The following is a 24,531-nucleotide window of genomic DNA, read 5'->3' as shown; positions in this document are numbered from 1 at the left end:
TTTTTTTTTTTTAAAGAAATTAATACTTTTATTCACCAAGGACATGTAAAATTGATAAAATGTGATAGCAAAGACTTATATTGTTAGAAAATATTTTTTATTTTAAATAAATGCTGTTCTTTTTAAGCTTTTATTCATTAAAGAATCCTGAAAAAAGTATCACAGGTTCCAAAAAAATATTAAGCAGCACAATTATTTCCAGCATTGATAATAAAATTAATAAATCAGCATATTTGAATGGTTTCTGAAGGAATATGTGACACTGAAAACTGGGATAATGTTGCTGAAAATTCTGTTTTGCATCACACAAATAAATTATATTTTAAAATATATTAAAATAGAAAAACATTATTTTAAACTGTAATAACATTTCACAATATTACTGTTTTTTTGATCAAGTAAATGCAGTCTTGATGAGCATAACAGAATTTAAAAAAAATACAATAAAAACAATAAAAATCTTACTGATGTATTATTCTGAATGTATATTTTATTATATTCAGATAAATTTTTAAATCTTCAGTGTCACACAATCTTTCAAAACTCATTCTAATAAGCTGATTTGGTGCTCAAGTAACATTTCACCTTATTAGTATCAATATTTATCAATATTATAAATTATCAATAAAACAGTCAGACATTTTCCAGGATTTTTTGGTGAACAAATTTCAAAAACATTTTGTCTTTATTGTCACCTTTTGATCAGTTTACTTGATCCCTGCTTATTAAAAGTATTAATAAAATAAAAAAATAAAATTAATATAAAATTAATAAAATAAAAAAAAAAAAAACTTTTGAATTGTAATTTACATAAACAGCAACATTTTTAAACTTCAAGAAAGAAAAAAAAAGAAAGAAATGTTCATCTTAAGCATGTTTTTAATTAAACTGGTTGATTAAAAATTAATGCACATTTTTGAAAACAACTACATTGAAAAAATCTGGGTTAGTAAAGCAGAAAAAAAACAGTTAGAATGTATATAAATAATACATATTGAAACTAAATACATAATACATAATATGACTGCATAATAATACCTGCAACTGCAGAGACATACAGACCGAACATTACATTGATTGCCATGGAAAAAAATAGTATGGATGTATTGCAGAAATGGCAGACATGGACTGCCAGGGTTTTTAGGACGGCCTCATGGGTAATGGCTACCTATGCTGCCTGTGGTCAGCAATTATTGAAAGACCTGAGTGGAGATGAGTGTTTGTCTGTGATTGTATGAGAGCCTGTCTGCTCTAATGGCACTGAGGAGAAGAGCTACAGAGGAAGAATGGATTACTAGTTCTCAGAAATACACAGGCAATTTATGACGGCACTACACAATTTGATTCAATTGCACTGCTGCTTGCTTGTCTGATGCAGGGTAATGCTAAAACCAGATTATGTATCAAATATTCATGACATTTGTGATGATAAGCAATGTTTGATTAGGTATGATTTAAATGCACTTTTTATTTCACAATTTGGCCACAGTAAATTTATTGAATTTCACAGTAAAGACATTGTATTGTCCATTGTACTCATGACCAGTATTAAATTGAACAAAAACACAACTAAACAAATTATAATAAAAGTTATATTTTTTATGTCAAAAATAAATAAAATATAATTTAATAAAATTACTTTTTATGTTGCATTAAACTAGATTTGACTGTGTTTCATTTTTTTGCAATAAACATTTTAAATCTTCTTGTGAAGAAGAATGGCTGTTGGGGGAAAAAAATATTGAAATAAATATTATTTCTATGATAAGTTAAACCTTGCTAAATTCAGTATTTCCAACTGTTTTTATGTGAATAAGACTCTGCTTGAACTTAGCCAGATAATTCACCCAAAAAATATTCTAAAATCGTCATTTTCAGGTATGTCGCTCCAAATTTGCATGATATACTTTCTTATGGAACACACACACACACACACACACACACAAAAAGTAATTTTGTTGTTATCAAAATCAAAATGAAAGTCATAGTTTGGCAAGGACATGAGGGTGAATACATACTTTAACTTTGGTTTTTCCACAACTCTTTTTCATTACCCTATTTTCTCAGCTTGTTTTTGCCTGACTGGACCAAAAATCCTCCCTTAGAGGCAAAGAGCGAACCACAGAGTCCAAGGTGACTAAGAAGTCTAACCGTTGGGGAGAACGGATTCATATAGAGATAAAGAGAAACCGAGAGACGGGAAGCCATACATAGGCTTAAAAACAGGTAGGCAACACGGAGAGTCATGTGGGGAAAATGAGAATGAATATGAAACAACAACAACAGCGCGGGGATGCGTTTGGGAGTGCGACGGGAGGGGTTCGTAAGAAGAAAAAGAGAGAAAGAAGATTTATCTGCTTTTCACAGTGTGAAGTTTCACAAGGGCCCACCTGAGAGCGCGGTGATGGCTGAGGCGCTAGCATCTGCCTAGCTTCTGTGCCTCAATCTCTCAGCCCCACCGCCTCAGAGCCGGGCCTCCCCAAAGCCCACATCACTTATTCATTCCTCCCATCTCCTAGCGCCGCCGTAACCGTGTGCGCTCCGCACACCCCCGGGAGGTGCGCGACGCAAAGCAAAGGCAACAAAACGCACAGCACGTCCTGTCTCTCTGCCTCTAACACAAACATGCACGTTTGTACGGCAAACATCATACCCCAGGCCAGACACGTTACTGCTTACTAGACGCTCCTGAGCAATTGGCCCGTGAAACACGTTAACCTGACGCAAATCACTGTCTGATAAAAGAGCTCAGATCTCTCCTACTGGGCACCTCTAACGCTCCCCTGTAGAGTTATGTTTTATTTGTGCACCTGTAAACTGCACTGAAGCAACACTTGGAATTTTAGTTTGGTGTGAGAGGGAAACATAAATAGTTTGTGCTGACAGTCTTGCACCTTATTGCCTCTTTTGTACTCTTTACAAAGTTTACTCTTTACAAGTAACATTCTAGAAGAACGATGCCATTTGTGTCCTTCATATATAGTACATTCACTAGGATAAAAATGCCTTTAGCAATGAGTATTTGATGTCATGTTGTTAAAATGGCAACTTGCGTACCTATTTACTTTTTATTTATTTTATTTTATTTTAATTATAAAGATGCTCTTTTTTGCCATTAACCTATATGCACAGTTTTATTTAAACAAATTACAAGGGAAATTATAGCTAGTATGCTCAATGGGTGACATGTCTGGTGAGTATGCTGGCCATGCAAGAACTGGGATGTTTTCAGCTTCCAGGAATTGTGTACAGATCCTTGCAACATGGGGCCGTGCATTATCATGCTGCAACATGGTCGTGGATGAATGGCACAACAATGGGCCTCAGGATCTTGTTATGGTATCTCTGTGCATTCAAAATGCCATCAATAAAATGCACCTGTGTTGTCCACAACATATGCCTGCGCAAACCATAACCCTACCGCCACCATGGGCCACTCAATCCACAATGTTGACATCAGCAAACCACTCACCCACACGACGCCATACACGCAGTCTGCCATCTGCCCTGTACAGTGAAAACTGGGATTCATCTGTGAAGAGAACACCTCTCCAAAGTGCCAGATGCCATTGAATGTGAGCATTTGCCCACTCAAGTTGGTACGAGATAAAAATTTGCAATTCTGACTATTTCTTGCAAATTTGACAATTTATCTCGCAAATGCAAGTCATAATTGTGTGATATAAACTCATAATTGTGAGTTAGAAGTCAGAACAGTAGGATATAAACTTGCAATTCTGACTTTTTTCTCAGCATTGCATGATATAAACTCACAATTGTAAAATATTGTCGAGATGTTCTCCGAACTGCACATTTATATGTCATAATTCAGATGTAATGACTCGCAACTGTGAGAAAAAAAAAAAACAAAACTCTGAATTGTGACTTTTTGTCAGAATTGGAAGATTTTATCTCACAATTCAGACTTTTTTCCTCAGAATTGCAAAATGCAAGTTCTCTTAATTCTGACTTTTTTCTCACAATTGGGAGTTTATATTCCAACGAAAAAAAGTTAGAATTGCAAGATGTAAACTTGCAATTGCGAGAAAGCCACAATTACCTTTTTTAATTTTTTAATCAGTGGTGAAAACGGGCTTGCATATATAAGAGACTTTGGACCAAAAATAAATATCTAAGCAATGGTGGGTCTGCATAAAGCATAAAACTTTACAGGTGCATTTAGGCAGGTGCTTTTATAAAAACTACTTACAATAAGTAAATAAGCAATTTATCACAAAGTCATTTCATAGTACACAAAAATCTACTTTTAAAAAAGCTCCTGGAAAGGCACCTGTCTCATACTGTGACTCACAACTTCCCTGACTCAGAACGGGAACATTAAGAGCTCAAATTAGTGGCTCATAACTCCTAGCTGCGTTAACGGATGATGAGTCTCCCCTCCCTTCTCACCCCAGTGGAAATGACCAATGATAGCACTTGCCATTTTGCATTACCCTAAGAGCCCATCAGGAATGATCCATTACGCAGAGTGGCCAAAACGGGGGAGTTCCTCGCTCTGCCAGCACATTACCAGAGCGCTGCGATCGCTGCCAGTAATGCATGACATCACTCTCATCTGCTTTCTCTGCCTCTCGCAGAGGCATGGGTCAGTCTCTTCGTCTGGCCCCGATCGGTGCAGTCATGATTCTGCTCAACAGATCTAATGCTCTTAATGATACAGACTCCCCACATCAGAGTTTATAGCACTAATGGTTCGATACATCATCACAGCCTGCTGTTCTGCACTCCGGCATTTACAGACAGAGAGAGATCATTTACTAGGGTTCACATCTACTAGTCAATTAGTTTTGCCACCAGTTGACGTGTTGCCTGTGCCTTTAAGAGCATGCAAAAGCCCTCTGTGACCTTAAATTAATAACTGTTGAGTCAGGGATCGTATATAAAATACATACTTCATCCACTCTTTTCCAAAGCTGCAATCTCCCAGAAAGATGATCTGATTGATAGCTGCACCGTAATCTAAAAATCTGGCACAAAACTGAAAATCTAGGATGCAAAAAAACTGGAAAAATAAAATAAAATAAAATAAATAATGTTTTAGGATTTTCTAATCTACAGAAGCCTGTTTTGACATTAGAGCAAGTAAAAAGTATAAACTTGTCACAGTTAAGACATGCAAGTCACAATTACTGGATATAAGTTTGCAACTGCATAAAATAAATAAAATAAAATAAGATTAAAAAAAAAAAAAAAACATTTTCTAATCTACAGAAGACTGTTTCCACATTAGAGCAAGTAGAGCAAGATTTACAGCAAGAATACTATACAATAAAAAAAATAAATACAAAATAAAAAAAAAAAAATAAAATAAAATAGAGCAAGTAAAAAGTAAAGAAAAAAAAGAAAGGAAGAAAAATAAAGAAAGAATTTCTATGAAAATCACAATTATGAAAATAAGTTTGCAACTGCAAAACATAGTCACACTGTGAGATATACAGTAACAAAAATGAATAATAAAGAAGCCATTGTCCAAAATAAAGAAAAAAAAAGTGAAACAAGAAAAAAATATTGCAATTACATGCTACAAAAAAGCAATACTATTTATTGCAAATAAATTATTATTATTATTTTTTTTTTTCCTTTTATTTTATTTTATTTGAGTTTAGTTTGTTTTGAGGCCATACTAGTCAAATGCAAGCAAATATTATACTTTGTCAAAATCTGGAATGAGAGGTTTTAGATTAGTTTCAATAAACAAGGTTGTGAAATGTACAGTATTTACAGAGAACCATTTAAATGGATTTTAAAAAAATAAATAGTTTTGTAACAAAATAAGGGTAAGCAAATAATGACAATTTTTAATTTTTAGGATAAACTATCCATGTCATTTCCAAAGATATAAGAAAATGTATGAATCATTTAATGAATTTTCATGTTTAAAGAAAATTGATCAGTGACTCCCTCGATTCCTCAGATTCTAAGATTAATCTTGTCAGCATGAACTGTCAAAAAAAAAAACAAACAAACAAAAAAAAACATATGTATGCCTTTTAAATCTTTTATATATGTACACCTTATAAATCTGAAGCTAAACAACATTCATAGCAGATTAAGCTACAGCAAGTATGCCGCACACATTACAGCAGACATCAAACATCATTACACCCCGTCAGACCCCCCGGCGTGCCTCATTTTCAGTAAAACAGACGTGTCAGCGCACTACAGGAGCTCACTTCTCAGCACAAACACTTCCAGGCCTCATTTTCAGGAGACGTATGCACACAAGCATCCATTGTATCATCTACACAATCATCCGTAAGGGAGAAGGATAAAACTTACATAAGGCGACTTCAAAAAGTAGCACTCTTCGCATATACAAAAGTCTCATTCCTATAAAAGCACCTTTGATATCCCACCCTCTTTCCCCACAGAGACACCAGCCTTAACTGCCAGTGTTGCTGCTGTTGTTTTCATCCTATTGCCCTCCTTTTTTACAGCCTGCTCTTTTTGACTCTCATCTGAGGGGTGTTTACATCCCTGTCAAGTGCACTTATACCCTGCTGGTATTCGCACAGACCCTGTGAACCCTGAGACACAGGAGACGGACAAGTGCTTTCTCTCCCTTCACCGCAGTCAACACGTCCTCAGGTGATCCGCTGGAAAAACAAACAGCACAAATATACTCAAATCACTCCGATTCTGAGGACAATAGTGATCTGAAAACGACAGTACCTGGATTTTTACTAAGGCAGTAGAGATAATAGATGCAATTAATGGAATATTTAAAGGTACAGTTCACCCAAAAATGAAAATACTGTCATTAATTACTCACACTCATGTCGTTCCAAACCTGTAAGACACTTCATTCATCTTTAGAACACTTCGGAATTTTTTTTTGATGAAATACGAGAGATTTCTGAACATGCATAGCATAGCCAACTACGAAACTACCACAAAAAGTATTCTGGTAGCTTAATAAATTTAAGGTTGAAGCACTGATGTCACATGGACTATTTTAACAATGTCCTTACTACCTTTCTGGGCCTTGAACAAGTCAATTGCTTTTCTGTCTATGCAGGGTCAGAAAGGTCTCGGATTTCGAATAAATAAAAACAATAAAATAAAATAAAATAATAAAAAAAACATTTTCTAATCTACAGAAGCTTGTTTCCACATTAGAGCAAGTAAAAAGTAAAAAAAAAAAAAAAATGTAAAAGTAAAAAAGTTTTTTCTCCCCCCAAATAAGAAAAATCTAATTGTGAAATATAAACTTATCACAGTTAAGACAGTTAAGTCACAATTATTGGATATAAGTTTGCAACTGCATAAAAAATAAAATAAAATAAAATAAAATATTGTATTCAGTTACAAACTTATATCCAATAATAATAAAATAAAATAAAATAAATAAAAAACATAACATTTTCTAATCTACAGAAGCTTGTTTCCACATTAGAGCAAGTAAAAATGTGGAAAGAAAGAAAGAAAGAAAAAAAAGAAAGAAAGACTTTTTCTCCCCCAAAATAAGAAAAAATTGTGAAATATAAACTCATCACAGATAAGACATGCAAGTCACAATTATTGGATATAAGTCTGTAACTGCATAAAAAATAAAATAAAATAAAATAAAATAAAATAAAATAAAATAAAATAAAATAAAATAAAATATTTTATGCAGTTACAAACTTATATCCAGTAAAATAAAATAAAATAAAATAAAATAAAATAAAATAAAATAAAATAAAATAAAATAAAATAAAATACACAAGTGTGTTTCCACATTAGAGCAAGTAAAAAGTAAATGAAAGAAAGAAAGATTTCTTTGTCCGTCCAAAATAACAAAAATCTAATAAAATTAAATTAAATTAAATTAAAATATTTTCATTGAAAATATCTTCATTTGTGTTCTGAAGATGAACGAAGGTCTTACAGGTTTGCAACGACATGATGTTGAGTAATTAATGACAGAATTTTAATTTTTTTGCGTGAACTATCCTTTTAATGCTCTAGTGCAGGTAGCGTGAGCTGTTGCACTGCATTGTTTTACATTCAGAGCAGGCATTCGGCCATTGACATGCATTCTGGGCTGTTATGCTACCATGCAGCCAGTGTCAGTCTGTCTGTTATGCTTAGATCACATCTGTCCACATTTCTTCTGTGTGAATTTACAGCCTTACTTGTGATGTTATGTTCCTCCCAATCTCGCTTCCAACACATTTTATGTCTGCACTCTGTTCCTGATTATCGCAAAAAAGGATCACAGTTGTCACATTATTGGCCAATACTATGCAAATAAAATTCACCCATACGCTTTCCCACCGGACCTTTCTATTATATATTCATCGCTCTCACATCAATATGAAGAGAGGGTTTCTCACAATAGCATCATCTGTATATTTAAAGGGATAGTTCAGCTGAAAATGAACATTGTGAAAAATGAGAATCACTCCTGTCTTTTTTTTTTTTTAAATAGAAGGCAAATTTGCTAAGTATGAATTCTCCAAACTGTTTTTTTCCATTCAGTGAAAGTGAATGTTGACGAGACCAAATGAGCAGGATTTTTAAGGTGCAATTTTCAGTAAACAACATGATATATGTGTGTACAAGATGACAGAATTTTATTTTTGGGCGAACTTTTCCTTTAAATCTGTTACCTATGTAAGTTTGTTTCCACCACAGGATAAAAAAAATCAAAAAGGAGCAGTATTGTGACTTTTTATCTTACAATTATGCCTTTTTTCTTTACAGAATTCTGAGATATAAACACAGAATTGCAAAATATGAACACAGAACTGCCAGACATAAACTAGCAGTTCCAAGAAATAAAAAAAGAAAAGAACTGTGAAATAAGTTGCAATTAGCTTTTTTATTATTTTTTTATTCTGTGGTGAAAACAAAAAACAGAACTGCAAAAAGTAAAAAAAAAAAAAAATCTGTACAGCGAGATATAATTTCAGAATTGCATAAAGTCACACAATTCAGTCTCACAATTCTATTTTTTTCTTGCAATTCTAAGAAAAAAAACAACCCTGAATTGTGAGTTTATTTCTCACATTTGTTTAGATCAACAAATTTCTCAATTTTTTAAAAAACAGAATTGCAAGATGTAAATCCAGGATATACAGAGGGTTAAAAAATAATAATAAAAAAAAAATAAAAAAAAATAAAAAAAAATCAAGATGTACAGATTTGTCAGAATTGTGAGAAAGTCATTTAGAATTCTGAGTTTATATCTCACAATTCTCATTTTTTTCCTTGCAATTCTAATGAAAACATTCTGAATTGTGAGTTTAAATCTCTTTTTCCCCCTTCGCACTGCAAGATATTTAACTTGCAATTCCAAAAAAAAAAAAAAAAAAACTGTGAGATGTCACAATTTTTTTTATTTAATTTAATTTAAATTTTATTTTATTTTATTCTGTGTTGGAAACAAAAAAATACAGAGTTGCAAGATGTAAATCCAGAGTATCCAGAGGGAAAAAAATAAAAATAAAAATCAGTATAGCGAGATGTTTATTCAGAATTGTGAGAAAGTCATTTAGAATTCTGAGTTTATTTCTTACAATTAAATTTTTTTTCTTGCAATTCTAAGGGGAAAAAAAATCAGAATTGTGAGTTTATATCTCGCAGTTATGACTTTATATCACCACGTTTCTGACTTTTCCCCCCTCAGAACTGCAAGATATTTAACTTGCAATTCCAAGAAAACAGAAAAAACTGAGATAAGTCACAATTATTTTATTTTATTTTTATTCTGTGGTGGAAACAAAAAACAGAATTGCAAGATGTAAATCCAGAGTATCCAGAGGGGGGAAAAAAATGATATGAGTTCATATCAGTAAAGACATTTTCCCATCAAAACTGCAAGAAAAAAGTCTAAATTGTGAGATATAAACTCAGAATTGCGAATCTGCAGTGGAAATTTAATTAACAGCGATGTCAAAAAGGTCTCATCTGAGGTCTCACTGAATCTTGCCAGAACAGGATCATTGTCTTTCCAATCATATCGGTGTGGTTTTTATATCATTTGAAGTCCTGGATAACAGAAGAATCGGTGTGCGAGAGAGTAGGCACAAATGACAAACGTAGGTTTCGCTTTAGCACTGCCATCTCCACAGCCAAGGGGTGTGTTTCTATTATTTAACACATTTAATTATTCAAGAAACCTTTTTCATATATGTCACATTCGTGCCTTATCCAATACACTTAACACATCCGAATATTCCACATGACCCTTCAAAAAAAAATACTATAAAGTGAAATATTACATCACAGTACAACATCACAGGGCACGTTTGGGCCTTTAACTATGCAACTCAGTCGCCTCATTTATTATTCATTATACTAAAACATCACAAAGCAACAAGAGATCAATGAGAGGGTTTGTGTGTAGCACGTGTGGTCAGACTTGTCATGCTATGAAGGTTTTTATCTGCTCTGATGGATGGAAATGATCGTCAGATGTCTAGCGCACATGGCAGAAACCATTACACTGCTGCAGAGGCTTTAAATATACCTGACAGTGACTGAATCATGACACAACGATACAATTAAGAAATCTGGTCATGCATGCAGTTGCAAACCAACTCTTGAAAATACAGCATTCGTCTCACTACACCTCATTAGCTGTGTTTACAACAAGAGTAACAATAATCCACTAAGACAATTATATGAAGAACAAGTTGCCATGTAAACAGCAATTTTAAATTACCTTAATATGAATAATTACAGATTTAAAATAATTAAATAATTAAGACATGCAGTGTTTCGCATTTTCTCACGTTATTACAGATATAAAAGCTTCACTCTGAATATGACCCTCTGTTAGAAGTTTACACTAAACCACCAGGAAATGCATTTATTTGCAAACTACAAATAAAACATTAAATATTGCAGTTGCTAAAATGTAAAAATGGCAGCTTTGCCAAAATCTCCATTAGGTTATTAGCAGACATATACATGACAACCGAATAACAAAATTAGTTCTAACTACTACTAACGACTAACTAAACGATAGCCTGTCAGTTTCTGGTCAATGTTATATCATTTAAGAGGTTTATGTATGAAAATCCAAATTATTTTTATGAACTGTATATTTTAATTTTAACATACTTTGTTTTATTGGATACATGTTTAAAATTCAAAATAACACTGTTATTCAGCAAGGACACATTAAATTACAATTAGTAGATTTATAGAATATTACAAAAAAAACTATTTCAAATAATATTTTACTTATTTATTTTTTTTTACTTTCTTTCTTACTTTTTTTCATCAAAAAATCCTTTAAAAAAAGTTTTATGGTTTCTAAAATAAAATAAAATAAAATAAAATAAAATAAAATAAAATATTCCTAAAGGGTCATGCACTGAACACTTTTACATTCAACATTTTAAAATATATTAAAACAGAAAAGAAAGAAAGAGAGAAAGAAAGAAAGAAAGAAAGAAAGAAAGAAAGAAAGAAAGAAAGAAAGAAAGAAAGAAAGAAAGAAAGAAAGAAAGAAAAAAAAAACTGAACACTCATACACAGAAAAATAAACATTTTGTTTAAAAAAAAAAAAAAAAACCTGTCAGTTAAAAACAAGTAACCTTTGAGTTTCTGGTCAATTTTTCAAAATTTATTAGGTTTATATTTAGAAATGTAAATTATTTTTATGAAATGTATGTTTTAATTTTAATATGCTTTGTTTTATTGGATACATTTTCATTCAAAATAACATTGTTATTCAGCAAGGATTGCATTAAATAACAGGATGCAGTAAATTACAATTAGTATATGTATATAAAACCTTTTACTTATTTAATTTTTGTACTTTTTTGCTCATCAAAGAATCCTTTAAAAATGTGTCCTGGTTTAAAATAAAATAAAATAAAATAATAAAATAAAAAAGTTATAATAAAAAGATAAAAGATATAATAAAAAAAAATAAAATAAAAGTTACTAAAAAAGTAAATAAAAATAAAAGCAGAAAAAACTCAGTATACATTACAGTATACATTATAAGGTGAAGGTTTAGATTACTGTAGTCAGTTAAAAGTTGAATCTGTGTCTAAAATATCAAAGAACATTATACCCAAGTGCTGTTTCCGCTGAACAACACTGCAACATCAGCCTGAGAATCCAACATGAAAGCATTTATTTGTTCTTAGATTCATTCCTGTGGGATCCCAGATTTATATTAAATCTCTTCTGCACCATTCGGAATGTAAACTTTAGTTTCAAAGATTAGAAATCTCATTCAGCGCAAGAAACACTGAAGCGTTACACTCTTGCTATGTCTGTGAATGATTCCTATCTTCCCAGAATTTTAATTTTTTCAGACTGCTGTGCACAGTGCTTTGTGTCATGATGAACATCTCTGTGACATTTTGCATGACATGGTTCAAAAGATTATAAAGATCCATGTACATGTAAAAGCCTCCCGGTAAGGTTAAATTCTCCCGACAGGGTCACAGCAAGAGGCCGCCGCCACATCCCGGTACGCCTGTAGAAATATTCCTCCTCATTTCAGCCCACTGCAATGCTTGTTGTTTCATTATACCAGCGAGGTAGTAGTTTCTGCTGGCATCCCTAGAAATTTGCCCAAGCGAAAATTGGAGTGAATGAGCAGACAGTGATTTCATTTGAATGAAAATGACTTATTAAATGTGAAAGAAGAGAGAGAATGAGAAAATGGGGGTCTTCACAACAGCGAAAATTATAGATGTTCACACCAATGGCTTCTCTAGCCAAAATTAGCTTCTAGACACTATTACGCCATGTTCATTAGCTCATTATGTCTTCATAAAACAGAATTGATAAGGATACAGTCCTCCCTTTCTATTTTTCTCTGCAAAGAATAAGACAGTCTCATGTTTTCTATGAATTATATCCTTGGCTTAGGCAGGGGTACAGTAAAATGTTAGTTGGATAGTTCACCAAAAAATTAAAATTTACTCACCCTCAAGCCATCCTAGGTGTATAAGACTTTCTGCCTTTAGACGAATACAATCGGAGTTATATTAAAAATATCCTAGCTCTTCCAAGCTTTATAATGGCAGTGAATGGGTGTTGAGATTTTGAAGTCCAATAAAGTGCATTCATCCATCATTAAAGTTTTCCACACGGCTCTGCAGGGTTAATAAAGACTTTCTGAAGTGAATCAATGCTTTTGCGTAAGAAAATATCCATATTTAAAAACTTTATAAACTGTAATCTCTAGCTGTATGCGTGAGATTATTTATAGGGTTTTAAATATGGATATTTTTCTTACACAAACACATTGATTTGCTTCAGAAGGCCTTTAGCCATTAGAGTACTTTTTATGATAGATGCACTTTCTTGGACTTCAAAAACTCAACACCCATTCACTGCCATTATAAAGCTTGAAAGAGCCAGGACATTTTTTAACATAACTCCAACTGTATTCGTCTGAAAGAAGAAAGTCATATACACCTAGGATGTCTTGGGGATGAGTAAATTAGATTTTTTGGGTAACCTATCCCTTTAAACACTTTTTCAAACTGCATTCCACATAATAGTCTTTAGTAAAGGTTTGTGAAGCCTTTTATATTTTGCCTGAATGGCTGTTTCCATGTAATATGGCTTACATCCATGTCATATTCATCAACCTCCCTACAATTAATAACTTTTAAAACTCCTTTTTTGGCCTTACAAACAATGTTTCCAAAGAACAAATCCGTTATGTTACTGGTAAAGACATTCTGTTCCACTAAATCCTTCTACAATGGAATCAAGGGTGTATTTACATCTCAGCTGTACAAACACTAGAGAAAGTGGTAATTAGCATCCAGGAGACAATGTCCCTCTGAGGTGCATCTATCGAATTTGGGCTCTCTTAGCGCAGAAAAATCTGCTTAACTTGGTGTTTTACCATTCTATTAAAGAGGTAGGGAATAAGTAAAGGAAGCTATACATATGGAGAGGGTTCAATAGGCATTCTCTGGAGATTTACTCATCTCCTCTGAGACTCCAGTCCTCTGGGGCTTTATGATTTTGAAAGGTTTTCCCAACAGAAATCTTCAGGAAATGGGTCTGAAGGTGACATTTCCTCACACGAGTGACTCCCAACAACATTTAGCGGTTTTGAGTTGTTCGTAAGGATAAAAAAGCTGTATAAATAACAGAGACAGCATATGTGGAAACGACATATGACTATAGAAAAATAAATGGGAAACTTTAATACTCAATATGGTGGATGTAGGAATGACTGTCCATCCTTTCAATAAAAACCGCAAATTAGAGTTCGAAATAGGGCTTGAATTCAGTGAAGAACACAAATGACTCGGTTTATATCCAGATGAAACAGCGCCGACTAATAGGAGAAACACAATGTGCAAACGATACAGTTTACTGTAGTAGCACTAACAGCACAGTGGTAATGTGTCAGAAATGTTGGTATATTTGTGTCGAATTTTATTATATTATTAATGTAGACATAAATGTATTTGGATGGAATATATTTGGAATATAATTACAGTTTTTTTTTTTTTCTTTTGTGATTAAGCTATAGCGTTAATGCATTTATACTAAACGTAAGTTATTTAGACAACTGTTTTTCATACAAACACCTAGCAACTGTCACAGTTGTGTGGGAATGAGACAAACTAAGACGCAACATGACAAAAAGTCTTTAATAACTCCACAAAAAGGTACATCCAGACAGGTAAGGCAGGGGAACACACACCGACATAACGTTAAGGTCCAACGACAAACAATGAACAGAATCCAACTTATAAAGGAGTGCTAATGATACGAAGACAGGTGTGGGTGATTAACCAATAATGACTTAACAAGGAACGGAACAGGAAAGACCATATATGGACACAAGAGGGAGAAACCAACAAAACAGTCCAACGGGGGTGTGACAAAGGGCAAAACCAACGCAAACAGTCCAAGGGGTCTGACAGCAACCATATTACATTTTTACCATGGTATTGAGGTGCTATGTTTGTGCTTTTAACTGTTATTATCCTGATCTATGGATGATACTATGAAAGAGCAATGGTTAATTAAAAAAAAAAAAAAAAAAAACTCAAACATTCAGAATAACATTACATTTCACCATGATATTACTATTACATTTCATTTACTGATATTACTGATTTTGATAATGAACATAAATCTACATCTACAACTCAAGCTAGTATCAAATGTGTATTTCTAGGAGACAAAAAAAGTTTCATTATTATTAATATTATCAGGCAACACAAACCTGCTTCTTCATTTGAAACAGAATTACTCATTAAAACCTGCTAAACTAAGAAATATTTTTTTTCTATTAAGATATTTATTTTGTTAAGGAAAAATGACAGGAAAAAGTGTGAAGAATTCAAGACACAAGAAGTGTTTGTCATGTTCTGACCATAAAGAATATTTTAAAGCCACATTTAACCATCTGGTTTTTATAACTTTCACACTCTAGCAAAAATCTGCCTTTAAACTGGAAAGAAATAAAAATCTGACATTTATTGTGACAATTATCGACATCAACTGATATGAAAAAAAATAATTGTGAATTTTTGGGCCATATCGCCCAGCCCTAGTTTGAAAGCTCAAGGATGCACAACTGGAAAACAAGAAACCAACACACAAAAAATGTGTCAGTTGTCTTCAAAAAAACAACTTTAATCAAAAACACTGATTGAATCTACCAACAAATACTCAAATGACAGAAACAAAACAAGACATTATGCTGTTAAGATCTGTCCAGATTGCTAAGCTTTCATGAATAAAAAAGCAGTATGTGCAGGGCACTCGTAGTTGACCCTCAAATACAAAGAACCGGCTGGTAAGAATATAGTGGACAGACTTCCTATGAAAACCGTCCAGCTGGAAACAGAAACTCTCATGTAAGATGTCCACATTCTGGACATGCTTTGAGAAATAATGAGAGAAAGTGAATGATGGATGACTAAAATAACAGCAAATGTGATAGTAGTACACATTAAAATGAAATCTGCAATACTTTGTGTATGGTGAGAAGGCTTGTATTGGTGCATATGGTTCCTCAGGTCCGGTCCTGTTTTTGTTTAATGAAAATAGTTTCTACAGTCTACCAAATAAAGAGAACTTATGTTTGCAGCACTTGCTACTTGTAGCAAAACAAGACTAGGTGCAGTCTTAACTAGCTAGCCGTCTATCCAAAAATCCATCCATGTATCCTTTCATCCACTGGGAATGCAATGGTATTGCTTATGCTGAATCTCAAAAATTCAGCGAGCTGCTCTTGGGAGAACAGATACAGTAAGATAATGAAGCCAGGCTTCATGCCTCCTACAGAGAATAAAAGTTTTTCTGAAAGCTAAATGAATTGATCCTGTATGTCAGTTTTTTTCGTACTCTGCAGACATCACAAGGGTTTTATGTGCGCTGAGCGAAGTAAGTGGACTTGGGACATCTTGCCAGGGAAATCCTGTGAGACAAACTCTAATCCACAATTCCTGTTCACATCTGCCGTGTGTCTGCATGGACTTTAAATATTTCAAAGAGCCATCGGAGAGCAGCTGAGCTAGCCTGAGTGCTAGACTCATTTCCTGTCTGTTTCTGAGCTCATTGCCGAGTGAAGAGGAGAAAGGCTAATGGGACGATGAAAAGTGAAAGCAAAGGTATATTGAAACAGCAAAACACTCGGAGGAACTTGAAATTTATTGCAGCTGTTATACAATATTACTGTGCACAGACTATTTGCTAGGTTATGAAGAAACCATGCATCTTGTTTTGTTGCAAATATAGTCCAGGTGCAAGTGCTGCAAATTGTAGGCCTCTATACTTTGTCCATTAGAGACTGTAGGAACTGCATCCATTATAAAAGCGGCATATGGAAGCATGAAAGACCTGAGGGAACAGCCCGGACATGTGCGAACACAAGCAACTGCCATTTGGAAACCAGTTTTGGATTTTTTCCACCATACACAATTTATTGTAACTTCTATGTTAATGTATTCTACTGTCATGTTTGCTCTTATTTTACAACTTACAGCATGGCTAAAGTGTGCTGGTGTTGCACGTTCCCAACCAGAGAGTGCAACCCAACATAACCAATGCAGATACCTCTGCCAACATCTTAAAGGCGTCATGAACTAAGAAATAAAAATTCCCTAGATATTTTGAAATATAAGAGGACATTGTACTATCATCCTGTAAGTTTCAGAACTCAAAACTTTTTTTGTTAGTCTAAAAACAGCTTCTATTGAAGCCAATCTGCCAAAACGACAGGTTGTGCTACTTTATGACGCACTAGTGTGGCTAAACAACGCCTGATTCGCACGCATAGTGTAAATAACGAGAGAGGGAAACAGGTCTACGCAGAAACCAAACAATAAAGATGGCTCCGAAGACGACAAAACACTTTGAATTTCCCTCCTTCTGATCCCAACATTAGGAAAGAGTGGATGAACTTTATTTTTAATGAAGATCCTTCCTTCATTTAATTTTACAGTGGATTTGTTTACAAACAAGCACAATTCGATGCAGGATTTTTTAGAGAGACTACAACTAAAAGACGATGCTGTGCGACTATATTGGATATGACAGGATTGTCACAACACACAAGTGTGAGCAGGGACGAGTGGGGTAAAATGAGAGATTTTTTTACCTTAAGAGACAGAAGTACAATAAAAGTATCTAAAGTAATTTCAGGATGTGTCCTGTCATTTTAAATTATCTGAATGTATCTAGATCAAACAGTTCTCAAAATATGGCTTCCTATAAAAAAAGTGCTCCTGTGGCTCAATTTGCCCCAGGTTAGGGGTAAGTTGACCCAAGTCAGTGGGTAAGATGAACCACCTCACTGAATCTGATTCAAACCCATGAAATTTTAAAGATCATTTACCTCTTTTACAAAACAAATGTAATAATCAAATTTAATTTTACAAACAGTCATAGTTCTTTTCTTACAGCTAACTTAAAATAAAACCAATTAAGTTTCATTTTCAATCTTTAATTTTTTTTTTTTTTTGCATTTCTGAAACAACATGTTGAACACTAAAGTTTTAACCTTCCCCAAAACAGACTAAACAGAGAGTTTGTTAAGTGAAAATAAACAAAAAACTGAATTAGAATGACGGAATAAATGTCACTGAAATGAATAAACATTTTAGTCAAAACATTCTTGGTATGGTAGATTTTCTGCAATGTCGAACAGGCCATTAGAAACTACAGGTGGAAAGATATATGACTATAATGTGGTGAAAAGCATCTTCTGGTTCTCAGTGAAGGATCTGGTACACTTGTACACTGTCCCTACCAAATAAACTACAAATAATATGTATATTTATGATAAAGTAAACCAGTTGCGTAATATCACATTAAAACACCAGTTTAACTTAACTTCAGTGCCTTATGGTGGGGTAAGTTAAAGTGTTGGCTCAACTTACCCCACAGCATTTGGCTCACTTTGCCCCATAGCTGGCATTTTAGGAAAAGCTGGCAAGCTTACCAATTCAGGCTAACATTTACCTAAATGATTTGCATGGTTTTATTGCTAAATCGTCTATGCATCGTAAATACTTTTAAGACCTGGATAAATTTGCTTTTATGTAACAGCCATTACATCTGTTATGCAAAAATTTTACTTTGACAAGCCAAAAACAGTTTTTAAAGTAAATGGGTGCCTTTCACTCCTCCCATGTGTCTCTCCTTTTCACAGTCTGGGAGAAATTATGTGTGATTCTAAAATGCATGGTCACGTGACAGTAAAAGTGTACAGTTGCCAAGATACTGGGGGTGGGTCAACTTACCCACTTGCTCAACTTACCCCACCCTCCCCTAACTGTTTTTATTATGTGGTCACTATTGCTTTGTCTGTTTGATATGCGTATTCATGTGGTTTTAACCTAAGTCATAGCAGTGTCCATCTGTGAAAAACTGCAAAACTGTTAGCCAATCATAGAAGTGGGCATTTATTGTACTTCCCACTGCTACAATCCGCCACGCCCATTCAAACAGAGTGTTCTGATAACCGCCATTTTTAGATTCATTCCTAATGTAAACTCTGAACGCTGATGTCAAAAATAAAAGAGCATATAGGAACATTGTGAAAATAGGGAGCAACTAATTATAAATCTTAACAGCTTGGCTCATGAATATTAATTAGCTGATGTTATATTCACCCTGTCACACTAACTGATTTGCAATCCATCTATCCATCAGACAAGAGTGTTTTTTTAACATAACCTCACTTTTGCTCTAAGTACTGTGGGGATTTGGAATGCCGAAAGCATCATGATTGAACACTTATTGATTAGATTACTACCTGTATTTTAAAAGACTCATTAATCTTCATGAATATGTATGAAGTGCACATAATTAGTGAGCGTAAATACAAAGCAAAAACATTTGCGCTCTCCCTGACCATAAACAATCCACTGAAAGGAGTAATTCACTCAAAAATGAAAATTTGCTCACCCTCAGGCCATCAAAGATGTAGATGAGTTTGTTTCTTCTTCAAGAACTGTTTTGGAGAAATTTCACTATATAGCACTTGTTCATTAAATGTATGTTCTGCAGTGAATGGGTGCCATTAGAATGAGAGTGCAAACAGCTGACAAAAATATCACAATAATTCACAAGTAATCAACACGACTCCAGTCCATCAATTAATATCTTGTGAAAAGCTGCATGTTTGTAATAAACCATCATTAAAACATTTTAATGATGAATTTGTTTATTACAAACATGCAGGCTTTTTGCTTCACAAGATGTTAACTTTAAAAGACTCATTAATCTATCAGCTGTTTGGACTCTCGTTCTGACGGCACCCATTTATTGCAGAGGATCAACTGGTGAACAAGTGATGTAATGCCTAATTTTTCCAAACTAATGAAAAAACTCATCTACATCTTTGGTGGCCTGAGGTTGAGTAAATATTCAGGAAATGTTCATTTTTGAGCGATCTATTCCTCTAAAGGTTTTTTGAAGGCTTTGAGAAATAAAACTAACTAAAGGAGGTGAAAAAATACATCTGAATCTCTCTTTTTTATATAACATACTGATTCGCATAGGTATTAATAGAGTGACTTTAAAAGAAAAAAGGAGTAAGGTCAGGTGATGGAATAAATGATGAAAGAGTGAAAATGAGAGCAGGGGAAGATCCTTTATAGCAGCAGCCAGATAAAAATAATTGCTTGCTGAAATGCGTAGAAAAAAGTCACCAGGGCTTTGGGAGGTGTTTCATACTAGAGCAATGGCTCTTGCCTCTCTAAAGGCATTATTCATTCACATTTGTTTGGTGGCTGCTGTCGCCTGAGAAAGCCTCAAAGACCGGCTCAGATCTCGCTCCGCAAGTCCCTTGACGTGAGAGCAGCACTTCCTTTTTCCAATAACACAACTCATTTAGAGACCTACGGGGCAAGGGAGATGGAAGAGTGCCATTTTTTCCACTTTCTAAAGAGGGGCATGACAAAACAATCCACTCTGGAAGTGTGCATGAATACATCTTCATTTAGGGAATCACTCCCCCAAGTAAAGGAACACATACTGTAAAAGACGCGAACGCAGCAGAAACAGAAATACAATTCAAGAGAGCTCTTAATCAGAAACTTCCATAAATAAACTAATAAGGGCAAGGCCTCAGACGGCACAGCCACAAAACCTCCCACTGAACGTCTGATACATGTTACACATGAAAATGATGGCATGGTTTACGCAACTACCAGGATTATGACTGCCTCAGATCACCCAAGAGAAAAAAAAAAACCTGTTAACACAAGGTACTAAGGTGGGTGATTTTAAAAATGAGCACTTTTTAGGAACATTTGCCAGGAAAGTGGAAAGAAATCTACAGTATATTTTGGTATCAATTAGTTCAGTTGAACCTAAAAATAACTCATAATCAAGACCCAAAGTGGAACAGATTTTATAGTGATAATTAAATACTTGGCTACGCAAAAAGATCCCACCAATATGATTATGTTTCAACATATATATGTATGTTCTGTCACTTCCAGAACAAAAATTTACAGATAATTTACTCACCCACTTGTCATCCAAGATGTTTGTGTCTTTCTTTCTTCAGTCAATAAGAAATTATGTTTCTTGAGGAAAAAAGTCAGGAATTATCTCCATATAGTGGACTTCAATGGTGCCTCCATGTTTAAACTTCCAAAATGCAGTTTAAATGCAGGTTCAAATGGCTCTAAAAGATCCCAGCCAAGGAAGAGAGGTCCTATCTGGCAAAACAATCTGTAATATTTGAAACAAATTAATAATTTATATCCTTTTAACCTCTAACGCTTGTCTGTCTGAACTCTGTTTTTTTCCGGTTCAATACAGTCAATACAGTTAGGGTATGTTGAAAAACTCCCATATCATTTTTTTCCCCCAACTTCAAAATCCCCCAACATCGCTGCATAAGTACCAATCTAGTGTTTACAAAGTAATGTAGGAGGATTTTGACGTTGAAGAAGAAAACGAGACGGGAGTTTTTCGACATACCCTAACTGCAGGGACGTTTCTAGGATTTGAAAACATCTGGGGCTAACGCCAAAACATCAGGGGCTAGTGATGGTGGATGGGAGCTCACATCATACTTACGTAAGATTTTGTTAGACACAGGTGGGTGAACCTGGATCCTACGTTTCTGGACTCCTTTTTAATGGTTAAATTTAATTTTATTTAAAAAACAACAACAACAACAACAACAAAATGGCTAATTAATTTAAACAATGAAACTTACAAAATTTATCGTCAATTTATCAAAAGTTAAGTTATGTTTAGGGCCCTATGAAATGTTTTTCTCACCTTATGCTTTATTGTTACCAAATTTGTTTTAGCATGTCTGCTTATTTGAATGCATAAAACAACTTTTATTTATTTCTACAACAGCCTTGTGAAATTCTGTGTTGTGTATTTAAAATTTTCTGGTTATCAAATAAAGGCATAAAATATACATTTATCTTTTAATTAATGAAAATTAATTTTTATTTTTGGCAAATAAAGGATGCGCTATTAAAAATTTAAAAGATGGAAGATATATTGTTTAACAAAGTTTCATTAATTTTTCAACAGTAGTAGTAGTAGTAGTAATGTATGTACGTACATTCTACTGAATGATAATAATATATTTCTGGCACAATGTCTACAAGCTAAACCCAAACTTTTTTTTTAATAGGTTGCCGTGAATATCGTTAAATTCTGTGAGTATATTACCTTGGTTTTAATCAAATGAAACAGTGAAATGCTCACGAAGTACTCTCGGAGCAAGTCTGGAGATGTTATTCATGCATTTTTTATGGCAGACGCTGAAATCACCGGGAGCGCCACGCGCGTCTGCACCATTCATTCATAAAGAGACACGCAGAACATGCAGGATTCATATTTAAATGGTATTTTGCGGCGTAATATTTACAGATACTAGTCCATATCGTGATTTGATTAAAGAGTAATGACCGGCTTTTGATTAATTCATTCAAACTTTGACAAATTCTGTAAATTTCTCGATAATCATAGGGCGATACAAAAACATTCAGGGCTAGAGAAAAATCTTTCGGGGCTCGAGCCCCAAATGATTAGCCCTAGCGATGCCCCTGCCTAACTGTATTGATCTGGATTACACAGACTACGCATGCGCATCGCAGAAACAAGACAAGACGAGCATTTGAGGTTAAAAAGTATATAAATTGTCCTTTCGTTTCGAAAATGACCGATTGTTTCACTAGATAAGACCGTTCTTCCTCAGCTGGGATCGCCATTTGAAGCATTTAAACTGCATTTTGGAAATTCAAACTTTGGAGCACCAGTGAAGTCCACTATATGGAGAAAAATTCTGGAATGTTTTCCTCAAGAAACATAATTTCTTATCGACTGAACAAAGAAAGACATTAACATCTTGGATGACAAGTAGGTGAGTAAATTATCTGTACATTTTTGTTCTGGAAGTAAACTCCTTTAATATGAACTGAGAATAAATGCTTTAGAAGTATTTTTCATTGTTAATTTATGCTAACTAATGTTAACAAATAAAACCTTACTGTAAAGTGTTACCAAAAAAAACCTTCTTAAATACTGTACAGCAATGACTTATATAAAGATTTAGACATAAATGAATGACAGTGTTTTGAAAAAAATCACAGTTTGACTTTATCCTCTCAGCTCGACTCTGAACAAACAGAAACTTCTGACAAGCACTGCTCTGTGCACTAAAGCATCTAAAGACTTTAAGAAAATATAAAAAAGGAAATACGTTCACACAAGCTACAGTTTGTACTGATAAAAAAGTACACTTCAACCCTACAAAAAAACCCCTTTGGATCTCAAAGCCTCAAATAAGTAGATTCTTGAAAGAAGCATTCAAGACAAAAGTGTATTTCTAAAACACAAGTGCTGCTTTTCATCATATATTATTTATACATGTCTGTTGGTACATATTGAGTTTTACTTGAAAGGCTGAGGAAGAGGTGTTATCTTCAGAGGGGAAAACACAGAGAAAAAAGCATGAAAAAAGAGAAGGTGAAAAATAAAACTGACAGTTTTCCTGTGTGCAGGCCAGCATGCCTTGCTCACCAGTGCCCAGTAAATTACTGGCCAGCCAAGCAGAAAAGAGGAGAGAGATTCGGAGGTGAACATCACCTGTCTCTGGACATATCTCCAAAGCCAGTCGTAAATGAAGTGGACAACTGTCTGGTTATTCTTCTCGCACGGGCGCACTCCATCCGAGGAATTCAAGGCCGCCTTCGCACTGCAATCAAACTTTTTTTTCCCTTCCCGCTGAGCCCTCCACCTGCCTCTTGGATTAATCGGAAATCCCCCCGAAAGTACCACCCCTTTATCCTCAAGCCAAGCAAGCTGCTGGCGTGAAAACGCCCACCGATTCGTTAATGTAAAACTGTGAAATGACAGCCCAGCCACATACCACGCGATTCTGAAAATGCAAGACATAATTAATTTAAAAATAAATAACATACACAAAAAAAAGGAGGTGAGCCACTCTCGTTCAAACATCTTGACGCTGTAAAAAAAAAAAAAAAAAATCACACCTCTATTTCAGTCCACAGCTATTAGTCACCTCATCTAAAATTGGTGGAGTCAGCATATTATAAGACATTTTTGATTATAATTTTATAAAAAAGTTATCATGTGTGATGTGTGTGTTCTGTTGTCAGGCCAGATGGACTCCCATGAGACCCTCTTCACCAGGTGTAAGTGTGTGTATGTGTGTGTTGAGATGTGAGTCTCCAGAGAGACACTTGAGACATGTGGCTCTACCAGTGAAGAGACATCTTAAAATCTAGCATCTACAGAAGGGCTGTCTAGAGACACTTATCCCTCCTCTCCCCTCTATTCCTCTTTTTTTCTTACTCGTCAAATCATCACTTCCCTAAGATCCTTGTAAGTGACATGATGATCCACTAATTTCAAGAGAGGTTTCATCATCATTTGACAAAATGATGATGCATTTCAGCTCAATCATATTGGATCTCGCAACTCATAACACCACGGAAAGAGAGCAGGTCTGTTTCTGCATTTCAGCTTTTCTTTCTTTCCAAACAGAGCTAAACATTTATGACCGGAACTCACTGTTTTAATTGTATTATACAGGTAATTAGTGGTTGTAGAATGTATTGACAC

At 34.3% G+C, this 24,531-nt stretch overlaps 1 protein-coding gene across 1 annotated transcript in view; it reads right to left on the bottom strand.

Moving 5' to 3' along the window:
* Positions 1-24,531, bottom strand: part of cdh13 (cadherin 13, H-cadherin (heart)) — a 394,548-nt gene that overhangs the window by 173,370 nt on the left and 196,647 nt on the right. The window lies entirely within an intron of this gene.

This window comes from Labeo rohita, chromosome 18, assembly GCF_022985175.1.
Source record: "Labeo rohita strain BAU-BD-2019 chromosome 18, IGBB_LRoh.1.0, whole genome shotgun sequence".
Classification (NCBI taxonomy): Eukaryota; Metazoa; Chordata; class Actinopteri; order Cypriniformes; family Cyprinidae; genus Labeo; species Labeo rohita.
Note: the sequence above shows the minus strand (reverse complement) of the source record. Positions and strands in the feature narration are given on the sequence as shown.